Source organism: Piliocolobus tephrosceles, chromosome 1 (assembly GCF_002776525.5).
Source record: "Piliocolobus tephrosceles isolate RC106 chromosome 1, ASM277652v3, whole genome shotgun sequence".
Taxonomy (NCBI): Eukaryota; Metazoa; Chordata; class Mammalia; order Primates; family Cercopithecidae; genus Piliocolobus; species Piliocolobus tephrosceles.
In genome coordinates, this window is record NC_045434.1 from 154,878,649 (window position 1) to 154,894,866 (window position 16,218).

The following is a 16,218-nucleotide window of genomic DNA, read 5'->3' on the forward strand; positions in this document are numbered from 1 at the left end:
GTTATTTTTTTTTCCTGTTAACCTAATGTCAACTTAATTCTCAGACTCAATCAAGACCCTAGGAGGGTGGAGGGGAGTTTTTCTACCCCTATAGTAGCTATGCTAGCTGCTGCATTAGAATTTGGAATATTCTGGCATAGACAAGATTATGGATTGAACTGGAAGATAACTAAATGAATGGCTACATAGGGATTAAGAAGGTTTCTGCTTCCTAACTGCAAAAGATATCTATGGCACCCCTTTGTAGAAATTTTCAACATGGATCACAGTTTATGAAGCTATAACATTCTCCAAATAGTAAAATACTCACATGATAATTATAAGGATTTAAAAAAAGGATATATATGAAATATGTTTTATATATATTATGTCCTATTATTAAATAGGTTAAACTATATGTGTATATTATATAAACATATATATGTATATGAAATGTGTAAAATGGAAGATAAATTTGAGTACATTGATCCAAACACAAACTTGCTGATTTTCTCTGACTACCAGGTAAAAATAGCTTCTCCATTTATGAGAAGTTCAGAATCCCCAAAGACCTTCAAGTAAATGAGGTATCTTCCAATAAAATGAAACCTCCTATAACTGTAAACATCCTTCACATACCCTGCCTAAGGGGTAAATATTAAAACAACAACTCTGTCTTGAATCAGAAAATCAAAGAGTGTGCTATGTCATTGACTCATCACTCAAGTGGTGACAGTTTCCAGATGGTGAAAACAACATCTCAGATCAAGAATGGGGGTGGGGTGGGCGGGAACAAGCCAGAAATACACCAACCAGCAGGAAGACAGAGACAATTACTCCCTGACCAGCCTCTTTCCCCATTGCTCTAGAGAGAAGCACAAAGCATGCAGCCACTTCAAAATTGTATTGTGCTAGGCTAGGAAAAAAGAAACTCTTAAGTTTCCTTTCACAGGTGATAATCTCATGCTGGCAGGAAAACTTTCTACTTCCAAATTCTTCTGTAGCACTGTATTAAGATCTAGGGAAACAGTGATATTAAGGAAAAGAAAAAGGTGAATGAATCTCAGTTCTGCTGTCTGCTATGGCTGTGAGAGCACCATTTCCTCATCCCTTACAATAGGTATAGTAATACCTAGCTCGACAAAGTTACAGTGACGATTAAGGCAAAGTTATTGTGAACAGTCCATGGTGTCGTGGATTCATGAGAATACTTAGCACAAAGTAGGAACCCCACTGAGACTGGTTCCTATTTCCCCTGCTGATTCCCTCATTTGTATTTCTTTGCTAAATCACATATGATTTTCAGTGTACTAGAGTTGTATGTTTTCTTAGGCCAGGTAAAAAAATCTTAATTCCTAAGGCTATCAAAGAACTTAAAATGTCAGGGGAGGAAGGAGCCACACAAGTTACTAGTAACTACTGTGTGCTGCTGCTCCCTTCCCCTCCAACAGCTGACATTTCAGTCTGGGCTACCACAGACAACCAAATGATCAAGTATGCCTCAAGGCTGGTTGTCATATAAATGCATGTTGTTAATGATCAGGTGACTAAACGAGGCAAAGAACAAAATTCTTCCCTTCTGCCTGCAAAGCTACTTACAGAGATATGTTTTACTGGTAGCAGATCAATATACAGACAACACTTTAGAGGTCATTTATTCCCTACTTTACAAATGGATCACCGTGGCTTAGAAAAAAGAGGGGACTTGTTCAAGTTCACATTAATAGCAAAATCCAGATCAGAACCTCCGTCTCTCTCTCTCTCTCTTTTTCTCTCTGATACAGTCTCATTTTGTCGCCCAGGCTGGAGTGCAATGGTACCATCTTGGCTCACTGCAACCTCCACCTCCTGGGTTCAAGTGATTCTCTTGCCTCAGCCTCCCGAGCAGCTGGGACTACAGGCGTGCGCCACCACACATGGCTAGCTAATTTTTGTATTTTTAGTAGAGATGGGGTTTCACCATGTTGATCAGGCTGGTTTTGAACTGACCTCAGGTGATCCGCCTGCCTTGGCCTCCCACAGTGCTGGGATTACAGGCATGAGCCGCCATGCCCAGGCAGTCTCCTGATTTCTAATCCAACATTACTTCTAGATGTGAGACTGCTTGTAATCAATAGCAACTGTAGCAGCATAATACTAAAAATAATGCTAATCTTAACACTATACTAATACTAATGCTGCAATTTTTTGATCTCTTACTATGTTTCAGGCATGATGCTAGGCACCTTACATACAATCTTTATGATACCTATCTAGTAAAGCATTTATAATTCCTAATGCTTTACTCTTCAGAAGGTTGACTCATTACTTCTGATGCCCACCTCCCTCAAAAGAGGATGAAACAACAAAACTCAGCGCACACACAATATGTAACCGTGTCTAATGCTATTCCACTATGGTGATGGAGAAGGATAATCAAATCAAGTTACCCATTAGCTAACGTTCTCTTCTTCATTAATTTTCCTGAGTTATGGGCATGAAAATGAACTGGTTTTCATTCTAAGTCTACCATTTGGTGAAAGAATGTAACAAGCCATTACATGGGCAAAAGTCCGTCTATCAGGCCCCATCATCAAGCCAGCCCCATTCATAACGTCATGTTAAATGGCTTGAAGGGGAAGGAAAGTAAAACGCACAACCTTCTCTACTTTTTCTTCTTTCTATTCAATAGTCCAAGCACTGTTTACATGAGCCAAATTTAACACACACACCTGCTTTCCTTTTTGTGCAGCTGATGAAGCTCCTTGGAATTTTCTCTAATTTCACTGGTAAGCATTTGTAGTCCTATGGTTCCTCTTTAATTTCATCCAAGTACAGGAACTTTCTTTTCTTGCTCAAATTCAGGAGACTTCCGAATTTTTGTTCCTTTTTTTTTTTTTTTTTTTTCAAATTCAATGTGCTTTCTCCTCTCCCTTTTTATAGCTTATTTTTAAAAACTTCCTTTATGCTGTTCTCTCTTCTATTTTTTCTGGAATGTTGTTTCTGTCAATTCTGTTTGTCTTTATTTCCATTTTAGATATATCCTATTTGACATAATAGACTCGTGAAATATTGTGTGTAAACAAATCACAGTTGAAATCAATTTATCCCACCCCAACCCCTGAATCATCTGTACTGAGAACTATTTTATCCTATAGATTGAACAAGCATTTATCCAATATAACAGTAAAAAGAAAGAAAGAAACAAGACATGAATGGAGTCTTGGAGAAACAAGACACTTTCAAATAAACTACATGACATTTTTTCTTTCTTTGAATAGCTCCCATAAGCCTAAAACTTTCATGGCAAGTGTTCAATAAAGCTTCAAAAACTCCAGCCTTCTCTGATTCACTCTCTGTATCCTGCTAAACCTGTTGATAAAATAAGCTGTCTTCTATTGGGAAGGATGATGTGTGGAAAGAGGCCCCGGGCGCCACGCCTGTTTCCTCCATTTCTGCCTCTGTCACCATGGCAGCTAACTTCATACTTCAAAGCTTCTTTTCCTCATTTTAGAAATAGCAATTGACCTTTATTGAGAAAATTAAACCTCTTTCACTAACTTTTCTTCCTTAGTTTATTGGAAAGGTTTTTTCTTTGACATCCTCAATCTGGAAGTCTCTGTTTATGGACAATGGCAGGAGGTTTATCCTTGGATCTTGGGTATCCAGGACTTGCAAAGTCCTGGCCAAGTTTTGCTTTACCTTGTAAGCGAACACTGAGTATTTTCATAAAGTACTGTAAGGCATTAACATATTAAAACAATTACATTGTTTTGAGAATTTTCTAAGAATTTCACAATTGAGATAATTGGAGGCACACTTGGGAGGGGAATTAAAGAACTAAGGGTAGTGATCAGCAGCCCACCATGTTTCCCCAGGTTTCTTATATAAATGAAGAATTCAGTCGAAGTCTCTACACTAACAACGCTCCATCTCAGTATCTCCTGATATTTTACTTAATATGTTGCTTTTCCTGCAATAACTGCAAAATAGAGGTTAAAAGATTCTAATTTTAATAATCTTTTGTAGACATTTACTTAGTAGTTTATCACTGTGCAAAGCACATAATTTAGTTGTTAATATTTGGTCAAGTACATAAAGTAATGATTAGTATCCTATTCTACAGATAGAAAAATCTGTAAGTTGACCAAGATAACCCAGAAAAACCACACATAAATCCAGAATTGAATTGGAGTTACATTCTATGCTTCCCTTCTCGTTCCATGAGCACCTGAGAAATAAAAATCCAAGCTTGATGCTCTGTTAATCTAACTGCTTTCCCTCTTCTATTGGTTTAAATTCTGCAGGAATAGGCTTACCCCCTCATTTATTCTCAGCAAGCATCAGGGCTCCCATGCTGAACCCGCAAAGCTACTACCTCCAAGAGGAATTGAACCATGTTTACTCTCATCACCTCAGTCCAAGCTCCTAGAAGAGCCTCCTGAGCAACTGGAGTAGTAATGAAATGAGCAGTGAATCTGCTCAGGACACCTAAGTCTTGGCTAGGATAATTCTAGTGTATGGCCTGTGACAAATCACTTGACCATTCAGCCTAAGTTTCTTTATCTGTAAAAAGGGAATAAGAACAGCACCTACCGGACGGGCACGGTGACTGAAGCCTGTAATCCCAGCACTTTGGGAGGCTGAGGTGGGCGGATCACGAGGTCAAGAGATTGAGACCATCCTAGCCAACATGGTGAAACCCCGTCTCTACTAAATATACAAAAATTAGCTGGGTGTAGTGCCGTGCACCTGTAATCTCAGCTACTCGGGAGGCTGAGGCAGGAGAATCACTTGAACCCAGGAGGCGGAGGTTGCAGTGAGCTGAGATTGCGCCACTGCACTCCAGCCTGGTGACAGAGCAAGACTCCGTCTCAAAAACAAAAAACAAACAAAAAACCAGCACCTACCTCACAGGATTATTGTGAGGGTTAAATGACAAGCTGTTAGCAGAGTGCCTGGAATATAGCAAGAGCTCAATCAATGTTACCTGCTATTATTATTATGATAAGAAAAAAGGCAGTATAACTTCTTTTCAGTGACACTACAAGAATTAAGTTAGATGGCATTGCTTTTGACTCCTCTCTTTGCCCACTCATCTGGTTTACCACTGAAAGACTGATTTGATTAAAACTAGATTCAATAACTCCTAACTTCATGCCACCTATCATTTAAGACATATTAAGTATTCTCAAAATTTTCCCAAACAATTTTGACTTCATAGGTCATGAACTGGGCCTTACATTTCTTTATATTCACTAAGTCTAAGTCCAGCAAATGCACTGACCATAATGTACATGTTCAATACTTATTTGGAAAACAAAAACAAACCACTGTTAAACTGGTGAAGAGCACTAGAAACTTCCAAGAGAAAAGGAAATTGTGTAAGACTTCTTTTGGGATTTGGCTTTCTTTTTTTTGAGACAAAGTTTCAGGCTGGAGTGCAGTGGCGCGATCTCTGCTCACTGCAACCTCTGCCTCCTGGGTTCAAGTGATTCTCCTGCCTCAGCCTCCCGAGTAGCTAGGATTACAGGCGTGTGCCATGATGCCCTGCTAATTTTTGTATTTTCAGTAGAAATGGGGTTTCACTGTGTTGGCCAGGCTACTCTCAAACTCCTGACCTCAGGTGATCCGCCCGCCTTGGCCTCCCAAAGTGCTGGGATTATAGGCATGAGCCACCACGTCTGGCCATTCTGCACAAATTTATATGTAGGAGTTGACAGCAGTGCTGTGAGTGTAATTACAAAGATGACAAATAATTTAGTAGAGAGAAAAGCAGGTGAAGCAATACAAAAATAAGTCCACAATTGAGAAATGATGCCCCATACCTACTGTACTTGGACGATTCTTCTACCTTCAAAATTATACACGTGCTTTAGCATTTTTGTCACACTAAAACTCATTCTAATGCAGGAAAGATTCTGTTTGTCAAAGTTTGGGAATTTATCAGCTTATATAACCATCATGACATTCAAGAGGCATGACATATGGAAAAGAGTATATTGCAAACTTTTCTGGAGCCTGTTGTGCCTAACAGATAGTGTAATGTATTGAGGATTTCACATTAAAATAGGGAAGAAAGTGTTAGCTCTTAGCCACTAAGGTCCTTTTAGTGGACCTTAGGGTTTGACTTTAGTGTTGGACAGAGAAATAGGGCACTGGACCATTCCTATTAATGGAAAATGAGAATCCAACATTTGTTTGCTCAAGTGGAGGTGGGTATAAGGTTCTGAGCCAGAGAGGTGGAAACAGAAGGAACACAGTTTTGAGCCAGAAACCTGTAACTCTAACTGTGTGAAACATGTAAGTTTCCACATCTGTAAAAATGGGAATACTAATAACAGTTTCACTATGTTTTTAAGCAATTAGATAATGTATATTCAAGAACCAAATACCTAGTAGGTGCTCAAAAAAGATGTTCATCTACACAGAGCACACACATAGTAGATGATAACAATTATCTAGAGTTAAAAATGGAGAAAAAAGGACTAATTTTGCCCTGTTCTTTATATATATGTGCATATATATTTAATATGTATATATTTATATCTGTATATATAATATGTATATATTTATATATATGTATGTATGTATGTATTTTTAAGACAGAGTCTCGCTCTGTTGTTCCGTTGCCCAGGCTGGAGAGCAGAGGCCCCATCTTGGTTCACTGTAACCTCTGCCTGCCGGGTTCAAGCAATTCTCCTGCCTCAGCCTCCCGAGTAGCTGGGATTAGGGCGTGAGCCACCGTGCCGGGCCTCTGTTCTTAAACAAGATCTATTTGTATGCTTTTAGGTTACTATTTGTAAGACCTGGATCTAATGGTACAGATACATAATCCCATACAATGCTGACACTGATATTTAGTGTGTCCCAGGGAGGTGAGAAGGACCTCATAGTTCACAAAGGAAGAGGCATTTCACAGAAGAGAAAACTAAGGCTGGCCAATTTGCTTGCACCAGAGCATTGCTAGTAACTGGCCAGCAGGGTTAGTCCAGAGGTCACAGGAAAGCCAGAGACAGGGATAGTTCACCCTTATCCGAGACTATGGAAGGCCCCCCCAATATCTTACATTAGATACATTTTCAAGCAACGGGAGCCACGCCTGTGGGCCTGAACCAGGGCTGGACCCTCAGGGGTGCCCTCTGCCCTTTCCCAGTCGCTGTCCCCTCTCTTCCGTGTGAGCCCACCGCTCTGTGCCCGGCCCGGAGAGTACCTTGGAGGCTCAGTCCACGCGCTCCCTCCCCTCCATCCAGCCAAACCACAACCCAGTACCTCCAAGTGAACATCTGTGCCCAGGGCTTTAGGACTGTGATGAAGAGAAGCCATCTGAAATCACATTGGAAGACTTAAAAAATAATATACATTTTTTCGTTTTCTTAAAGAGAGAAGACGTCGCCAAAATCTCCTCGGAAAGACGCGAGGCACGGAATCCCGGGCACGCAAACACCCCGCTGGTCCGGGATCCTGGGGTTCTCTCTGTCCCCCACCCCGAGCCACTGGTCACTCACCGTGTGTCGCCTGCCCGCGGGCGCGGTCCCGGGCCTGCGGGGACCGGGTGGCTCCGGTGCTCTGGGCCGCACGTGTCGCGCTCTCCGCTGGTGCTCGGGCGTTCCCGGTGCCAGCGCCCGCCCTCCAGCCTCCGCTCCCGCCGCCCCCGCGCCACCGACTCCGGGGTGGGCGCTGCAGCGCCGAGGTGCGGGGAGCTGGCGGCGAGTGGTGGTCGGGCTGGGGCTGGGACTGGGGCTGGGGCCGGGGCTGGGCGGTGGCAGCCGGGCGGAGAGAGCTCGCTTCTCTGTGAGCGAGTTCAGCGCCGGACGCGCCGCCGGGCGGGCGCTGTGGTTTCTACCGCGCGGGTCGAAGCGGGCTCGGGTGGGATTCTGCCACCTGTGGGCTCTGCTGTGTCGCCTTGAGCAAGATAATTCTCTCTCCACGGTCAGATTTCCTTCATATAAAATGACGATAATAGAGCCTGTCTCATAAGACGGAGCAAAGGTTGACCGAGGTGAGGTGCGTTTATGCACCTATATGATAGGCGCCACAAAATCATGTTTTCAGCGTTCACAGACACAGAGAAGTGGCACTTTGTTGACAGTCATCAGGGAACTTTCCTCGCAGATGTCCTTTCTCTGTGCTCTGCACCGCCCAGCTCTTACCACACCTGAGCGCCAAAGCTTCCCAAGTGGACTGCTCACAAGACCGCCCACTGGAGTGCGGGCAGAACATACTGGAACTTCCATTTGTATTTGCCATCTAAAAAATGAGAAAAATGTTAAACCCGAAGAGATGGCGTGTCACCACTCCCGTATAGGTCCCATGTTACAAGTGGTGCTCTCAGAGAAGAGGGAAAACTGCCCACAGTGCAGAGGGGTCAGCAGCTGTGCCTTTATCTATGACAATATTACTTAAAAAACAAAAACAAACAAGCAAACAAACAAAAAAACACGTTTATTTAAATTTATGGAGACAGAATCTCACTCTGTTGCCCAGGCTGGTCTCAAACTTCTGGCCTCAAGCAATCCTCCCGCCTTGGCATCCCAAATTGCGGGGATTACAGGCCTGAGCCTCAGCGCCCGTCAACAAGATTCCTTTAAATCTAAGACTTCCTTAATTATAAGACATACCATTATTTATGCATTAGTAAGAAATAAAAAGAAAGGCCAGGTAAACAACGACAATGCTTTCTCAACATTTAGAATCTTTTAAACTAAAATTTTATTTAGTTTAGAGATTTTATTTATTTAGATATCTCTAAATAAACTTTAGATTTTAGACATACGTATATTACCTATCGAATTTTTTTTTTTTTTTTTTTTTTTTTAAAGAGTCCCCTGCTGTGGTCTCTGGAGTTTTCTTCTAGTCCACTGAGCCCTATCCAGGTTTGCTGAGCTTGCACAAGAGGACAACTACATACCACACTTCTGGGCATTAAAACCGCTCCCAAATGAGATGCTAAATATGAAAAATAAAACCTTAAAACCGCTCCCAAATGAGATGCTAAATATGAAAAATGTACATCTTAGAGTCAATAATGTACAGTAGATTGTCTTTATGGGATTGTGACATATTGTAGTTTATAGGCTTTAGTAGTTTATCTACATGAATAATTTTACTAAAATCTTTTAAATTGTAGAATCTTAATATTACTTTGTAATGAGATGATACATAATTGTAAAAATCGTTTGTAACAAAGTTTTTAAAAGTTGTCTTAAAGTGAGTCGTTTTCTTTATTTTTACAAAAAAACACACAAATATCCTAAATTTGCTGATTTTTTCGGTATTGATATATGGCTCTCAGTATATGTTATCTAATAGATCTTTTTGAAGAACAAAAAACCCCAGAGGTTTATTTGTTATTGTTTCTTCAAGGTAATTTTCACAACAAGTGATACGTTGTTATGAAGGGACGATTTGAAAACAAGTATTTCAAAGTGTTGCCATTATTGTGTGTTTTTCTTCCTAACGATTATATGATTGTCATCTACAGAAAAAGCTTTAAAAAACTTGGAAACAATTTGCTATTTTGTTTCAATCTTTTAATTGAGCAGTTCAGTGGATTTTGAATCCATTTGTTAAAAAATATAAAAATGCTGCAGCTTCTCATTAATTTAAAATGACAACAGATTGATATGAGAAATAAGATTATTATAGCCAAATGTTATAACAATCTTGCATAATTCATGGATTTTTCAATACTTTTTAGTGATAAGGAAGGCTTTTAATTTTGGTAATAAATCAATAATTTCAAAAATGTATTTTATTCTTTATCTCATTTAAAAATTTAATTTATATATTGTGTGTGTATATATATATACATATATACATATATACACACACACGCACACACAAACATATAAATATGCATATACATATGTTTCGTAAGGAAATAAAAAAACAACCAAACATATGTTGGGGATGTTTCTCAAAAATGCTTTTTTTTTTTTTTTTCCTGAGGGAGCATACCATATAAAATGTTGAAAGACCACTGCTCTATTAACTTCTAACGGTAGCATCTCACAAAATTGCTGAAGTCAGACACAAAATCGTGTTCCAAATGCATCTGAGGCATATTCTTTGAGGGAAGAGATGAGGAAAGAACTTGAGTCTGGTTGTTAAGCAAGCACAACAAATTATGAGAATACAATAAGATGCAGGTAACAGTGATAGCCTTCTTTATTCTCTTCTTTTCCCTAGATGCAAGAAAAAAGAATTCAGAAGATGACCACTCTTACCTAAATATTATTTGAGAAATTATCATGCTCTAGGTCCATCAGTATATTGTTTAACTTAGAGTTACATTATCAAGTGAAGACTTGCACTGATTGCTATTGATAACAGTTGCTCTCTTATCATGCATGCTCCCTGGATTATAAACTCTATGCACTCAAGAATCCCTTATCTTCAGCATCTGGCACACTGAGTGGCACAGGGCAGGTGGTCAATAAGTATTTATTGAATTGAACTGATTTGTTCTGGAAAGATCTCATTCCTTTTGGCCAGTTCAACAGGATTATAGGTGTTGTTCAGTCTTCATGCTTTTCAACAGTTAAAAATTAGTTGGAAAATTAAATATAATTTTTCTTAGCAAGTCAGTAACCTTTCCAGATGAAATCACCATCTGTAGAGGCCTTTCTATGTCCCCACTTCCTTTTTCTGCCTTCTCCTCCTATTCATATCTGGGAGTTTCACTAATACAGGCATGGCTTTTGTCAGTGGTTGCCTGTCTAGTATAAAAATAAAAACAAAAACAAACTTGCTTCTGTGCTTTCTAAAGAATAAACACTAGATGGTAGAGGATGCCTGATGAAGCAGGAGTCTAATATACAACCCAAAATGTCAACTATGATTGTTAGGGTAATCATTTTTAAGTCTATGGGTATGATATGGTCTTCTGTGTAGCTGTTAGGTAAACGAATGTACTTGCAAATCAAAAGCTCAATTAAGTGGATAACCACAGTGACAGTGACAAAGTCTTTTCTAGGAAATACTAGTTCAGTTTCCATTTCTGGTATAGTTCCATTACTTTAAATGTCTAACTTGGTTCATTGCTGATACCAAACACCCTGAAAATATGTAATCACACTATTCTATGAATAACTGAGATGTGCTTTTCCTAAAGTGTCACTTGTCAGGATAAACACTAAGAAGTGGTTGCTAACATAGTGATTTAAGGCATCAAATGAATGCTGGCACTTATTAAACTTGGTGAGAAGGTTTTTAACATCACTTTAAACTTTTACTTATAATGAGGAAACTCAGAATCTGAGATTAACTGTTCAACCTTACTGCCTCATTTTGTAAAAGTTTCATTTCTAAAAGTTTTTACTTTGTTAGTTTTACTCATCTCTCCAAAGTATTAAACTTATAGGACACCAACGTAACTCCTGAATGTATTTGTAGTGTTGTGTATTGAAAAAGTTTATGTAAAATTAAAATAGTATGATACCAGATTCTCAGATTATGAATAATCTCCGTAATTCTTAAGATGTAGACTTATACGTTCTCCACAACTGACATTTAACAAGCACAAACATTGTTTGCAGATGAACAAACTGGCCAGGCTCAGTGGCTCATACATATAATCTCAGCATTTTGGGAGGCCGAAGCAGGTGGATCACCTGCGGCAAGAGTTCAAGACCAGCCTGGCCAACATGGAGGAATCCCATCTCTACTGAAAATACAAAACTTAGCCAGGCATGGTGGTGTGCACCTGTAATCCCAGCTACTTGGGAGGCTGAGGCAGGAGAACGGCTTGAACCCAGGAGGGAGAGGTTGCAGTGAGCCAAGATAGCACCACTACAGCTGGGCAACAGAGCAAGACTCTGTCAAAAAAAAAAAAAAAAAAAAAAGATAAACCAAATGGAAATTGCCATGTCTCAGAGAGAAGAATGCATTTTCAAGAGGCCTTTAGGTTGCTGGAAGCCTTGTTAAATGAACATAAAGGTTAAAGAGTAAAGTGAGACATGAGGCAAATTTAAAGCTGTGATAGCTGCAGGGTCCTACACAACATAAATTTTATTCACAAACTGACTCTGCTATTCTTAGCAGCTAAATCTAAACATATGTTACAGGATTCACAGATTCTATCATGTCATGGCTGGTTATCTGATCATCAGAGTCAGAACTTCTGGTGGTGTAAAACTATGGCAAGTTCTTATAAAAAGGAGAGTGATTTGCATAAAAGGCAAATTTCTCACAAACATTCCCACATAAAACTACACATATGTTCCTCATTTTGTTGATGTTGTTGTTTATTTGTTTTTGATTTGTTGTAGAGTACATCAACAGAAGCCCCATGAAAAGTAATCTGAAATGTGGATGTATAATCATTAAGATTCTTTTCTACATGCAATGTGGATGTATAATCATTAAGATTCTTTTCTACATGCAATGTGGATGTATAATCATTAAGATTCTTTTCTACATTCCACTCTTCTGGCTTCAAATATCCCTATTTTCCATGCTTCTCATACATAGAAAATACTCTGATTTCCCAAATGAGACAACCCAAAGTCCTGTCCAGTCACAGCATCCAGCTCAGAGCCAAGCTCCCTGAAAAATGAGCACTGGTGGCTACCTAGTGAGATATGCCTCCTCTGAGTCCACAGCCTATACACAAACAAGTAAAAAAAAAAAAAAAAAACCCAGGTTACCTGCACCCCCTACCCTTCCCTGCCCCGCTCCAACGATGTAAAATGGTGGAACAGGGACAATGAATGCTCAGCTTAGGAAAAGGAGAAGCATGTGACACACCAGAAGTCACTGGTCCAAAGTACCACTGTCTTCAGTGGAGAATGCATTAGTTTTTTATTTTGGCCTGTAGACCCTCTGCTAAAACTGAGGCAGGAAGAATCTCAATTAAGTATCCTTTTCTACAAATCAAACACTGCAGACTAGTATCAAATTTTAATATTATTTCCTTTCCCCTCCAGTCTCTCCTTCCCAAATAATAGTTTTATGAGACTCTTTCCACATTTTTCTCAATGCCTTTATAGATGTATAAAAGCATTTTAGATATTTTTTATATTTAAACCATATAGAAAATATATTCTATGTTTAAACAAATTGAGCTATTCTATTTCCCTATGTATCCATCCATCTTTTGTTTTCCTTTTACCACATGACACAAACTTCATTCCATAATGAACACAGTAGAGCTCTCATTTTTTTTCTTTTTTCCTCTCTCTCTCTCTCTCTCTCTCTCTCTCTTTTTTTAGACAGAGTCTCGTTCTGTTGCCCAGGCTGGAATGCAGTGGCACGATCTCAGCTCACTGCAGCCTCTGTCTCCCGAGTTCAAATGATTCTCCTGCCTCAGCCTCCCAAGTAGCTGGGACGACAGGCATGTGCCACCACACCCTGCTAACTTTTGTATTTTTAGTGGAGATGGGGTTTCATCATGTTGGCCAGGCTGGTCTCAAACTCCTGACCTCAAGTGATCCACCCACCTCGGCCTCCCAAAAGTGCTGGGATTACAGGCATGAGCCACTGCGCCAGGCCTCATTTTTTTCAAAAGCTACAAGTATTCCATACCATGTACATGCTAAGATTTAGTCAACCATTCTCTTATTTACAGGTCTTCAGGTTTCTAATTCCCACCTGCCCCCCTGCCTCCCCCAAAATGCAGCATACTCACCAAAATAAAAATGTTCTTACACATATACTTGTACAAATATATGGTGCTTTTATTTGTGGGTAACATAATCTCATATGTAGCTTGTTGAATCAAAGAATATGAGCTTTTTCACTTTAATGGATTATGCCACATTACTATCCAAATTGTAGTAATTCATACTTCCACTAGCATGCCACATTATCACTAATAGTGAATGCTATAAATCTTCTACAATTATCAATCTAACATGTGAAAAATGATATTTCATTGCCTTACACTGTGTATATTTGATTGCAAACATCTTTTCATATGTCTGATAGTTTAAAAATATGTATTATTATTAATTTATCTCAGTCTACCTTCAAATAGTATGCCAGTTTATATATAATACAAAAACTTCACAACACTGTGCTTCTATTCTTATATCTTTTGCACTATTTCATTGTACATTTTACTTTCATTTATGTTTTAAGCCCCACAATACATTATTATTATTTTTACTTTACTTAGTTATCTTTTAAAAAATTAAAAAATATAAAAACAAAAATTTTCCATATTTCCTCATATATTTACAATTGCTACTGCTATTTACTCCTTTGTGTAGATCAAAATTTCCAGCTGGTAGCATTTCCCTTCAGCCTAAAGAATTTATTTTAATATTTCCTATAGCACAGGTCTGCTCTTGACAAACTTTCTCAGCTTTTGTGTTCTTAAAAATTGTGTGTGTGTGTGTGTGTGTGTGTGTGTGTGTGTTTTGCCTTCATTTTTGAAGAATTTTTTTTTACTCTGTGTAAAATTCTAGGTTTACTTCTCCTCCTCCCAGCATATTAAATACATTATTTCCTAGTCTCCTGGCTTGCATCATTTCTGTTGAGAAGTCAGTGTTAAGTCTAATCTTGCACTCCTGTGTGTAATTTTTTTTCTCTTAACGGCTTTCAGATCTCCTTAATAGATTTTCAACTATTATATTATGATGTGCCTTGGTGTGGTTTCCTTTGCATTTATTCTGCTTAGTATTTATTGAGCTTCTTGGATCTGTGGTTTTGTAGTTTTTGCTAAATTTGGAAAACTTTTCATGTTTATTTCTTCAACTGTTTCTTTTGCATCGCTAGATTCTAATTATATAATTTTGGTGTGTTTGACATTGTCCTACAGGTCACTGAGGCTCTATTCATTTTTTTTTTTTTTTCAGTCTTTTTTTTCTCTGCTTCAGTTTGGAAAAATTTCATTGCTGTATCTCCAAGTTCATTGCTTTTTCTTCTGCAATGTCAAATTTGTGAAATCCATCCAATTAGCTTTTTATATACAATATTAAAGTATTTTTCAGCTCTGAAAATTCCATTTATTTTGTATAGTTTCAATTTATCTTATTATTCGTTTTTCCCTTTAAATCCTTGAGATATTTATAATAGTTGTAAAATCCTTGTCTCCTCTTTCTGTTATCTCTGTTGTTTCTGGGTCTGTTTCTATTGCTGACTTTTCTCCTAGTTATGAGTCTTATTATTTGTGCTCTTTGCCCATCTAGTAGACTTTTTCTACTGAACCCTTGAGATTGTGAATGTTGCATGACCTGCAAAGCCTAAGATATTTGCTATCTGGCCCTTTAAAGAAAAGTTGCTGCGCCCTGCCCTAGATGTGCAGAATTGGGTTGAGTGAAATTGTCAGTATATAGAGTTCACAGTATGCAAGTGTCTTTTTAAGTCCACATCCCCTTTTAATTTTTTATTTTATCTTATTTTCTTTTCCCCTCATTTATCATTCATCTCAATGCTATTCTTCTTTCTACTCCATAGACACTCTTATTTATAAATATTTTTCCAATTCACATCCCTTGTGTTTATTTACATACATATGAATCTGTGATAAAAATACATTGCTATATGCATTAAAATTTTAAATAAATGGTAGTATGTTTTAGATTTAATGCTGCTTTTAAGTTTTTTCTCCATCAACATTATGTTTTTATAGTCAATCTATGTTGCTACAAGTAGCTTCATTCTTTCAGCCTGCTGCATAGCATTCCATCACCAGCATAACCCACATTTACATAGCCATGCTCATATTCATGGGGTTCTAGGTTGCCTCCAATTCCTTACCACCACAAATAATACCTTGATAAAAGAACATCCTAATGTATGTCCCTTGTGTACATATCTGGGTGTTTCTATGAGGTGTGTATCCAGAAACAGAAGTGCTGGGTCATAAGAGATGCACCCACTCAATTGTACTAAGTACTACCACATTGCTCTCCAAAATTGGCTGTGCCAGTTGGGACTCATATGAGTACCACATAAAAATATGTTTCTCCACATCCTTTCCAGAATTTTGTCTTATCCAACTTTATTTATTTCCTGTTGCTTTGCAAAAAATTACTACAAACTTACTGGCTTACAAGAATACAAATTTTTATGGTTCTGAAGATCTGAAGTTTGAAATGGGTATGGTTGAGCTAAAAACCAACGTGTTGTCAGGGCTGCATTCTCTTCTGATGCCTCTAGGAGATAATTCTTTTTCTTGCCTTTCCTAACTGCTAGAGCTACTGGCACTCTGGCTCATGATGGCTTCCTTCCATCTGCAAACACAGCAATGGCCAGTCAAATCCTTCTCACCTCCCATCACCCTTCTGACTCTTTCTTCCATAGTACAAGAAT

The 16,218-nt window shown here is 38.7% G+C and overlaps 1 protein-coding gene across 5 annotated transcripts in view; it reads right to left on the bottom strand.

The window, feature by feature from the left end:
* IL12RB2 (interleukin 12 receptor subunit beta 2) overlaps positions 1–7,906 on the bottom strand; it is a 92,637-nt gene extending 84,731 nt beyond the window's left edge. For 2 of the 5 annotated variants that reach the window (XM_023209827.2, XM_023209820.2), the window contains exons 1-2: positions 7,467–7,906; positions 2,691–3,002 (exon numbers count right to left, since the gene is read on the bottom strand). The gene's annotated coding sequence lies outside the window, so the exon portion shown is untranslated. The remainder of the gene's footprint in view (positions 1–2,690; positions 3,003–7,466) is intronic. The other 3 variants (XM_023209829.2, XM_023209812.2, XM_023209832.2) reach the window with 2 other exon arrangements.
* Positions 7,907–16,218: the final 8,312 nt, after the last annotated feature.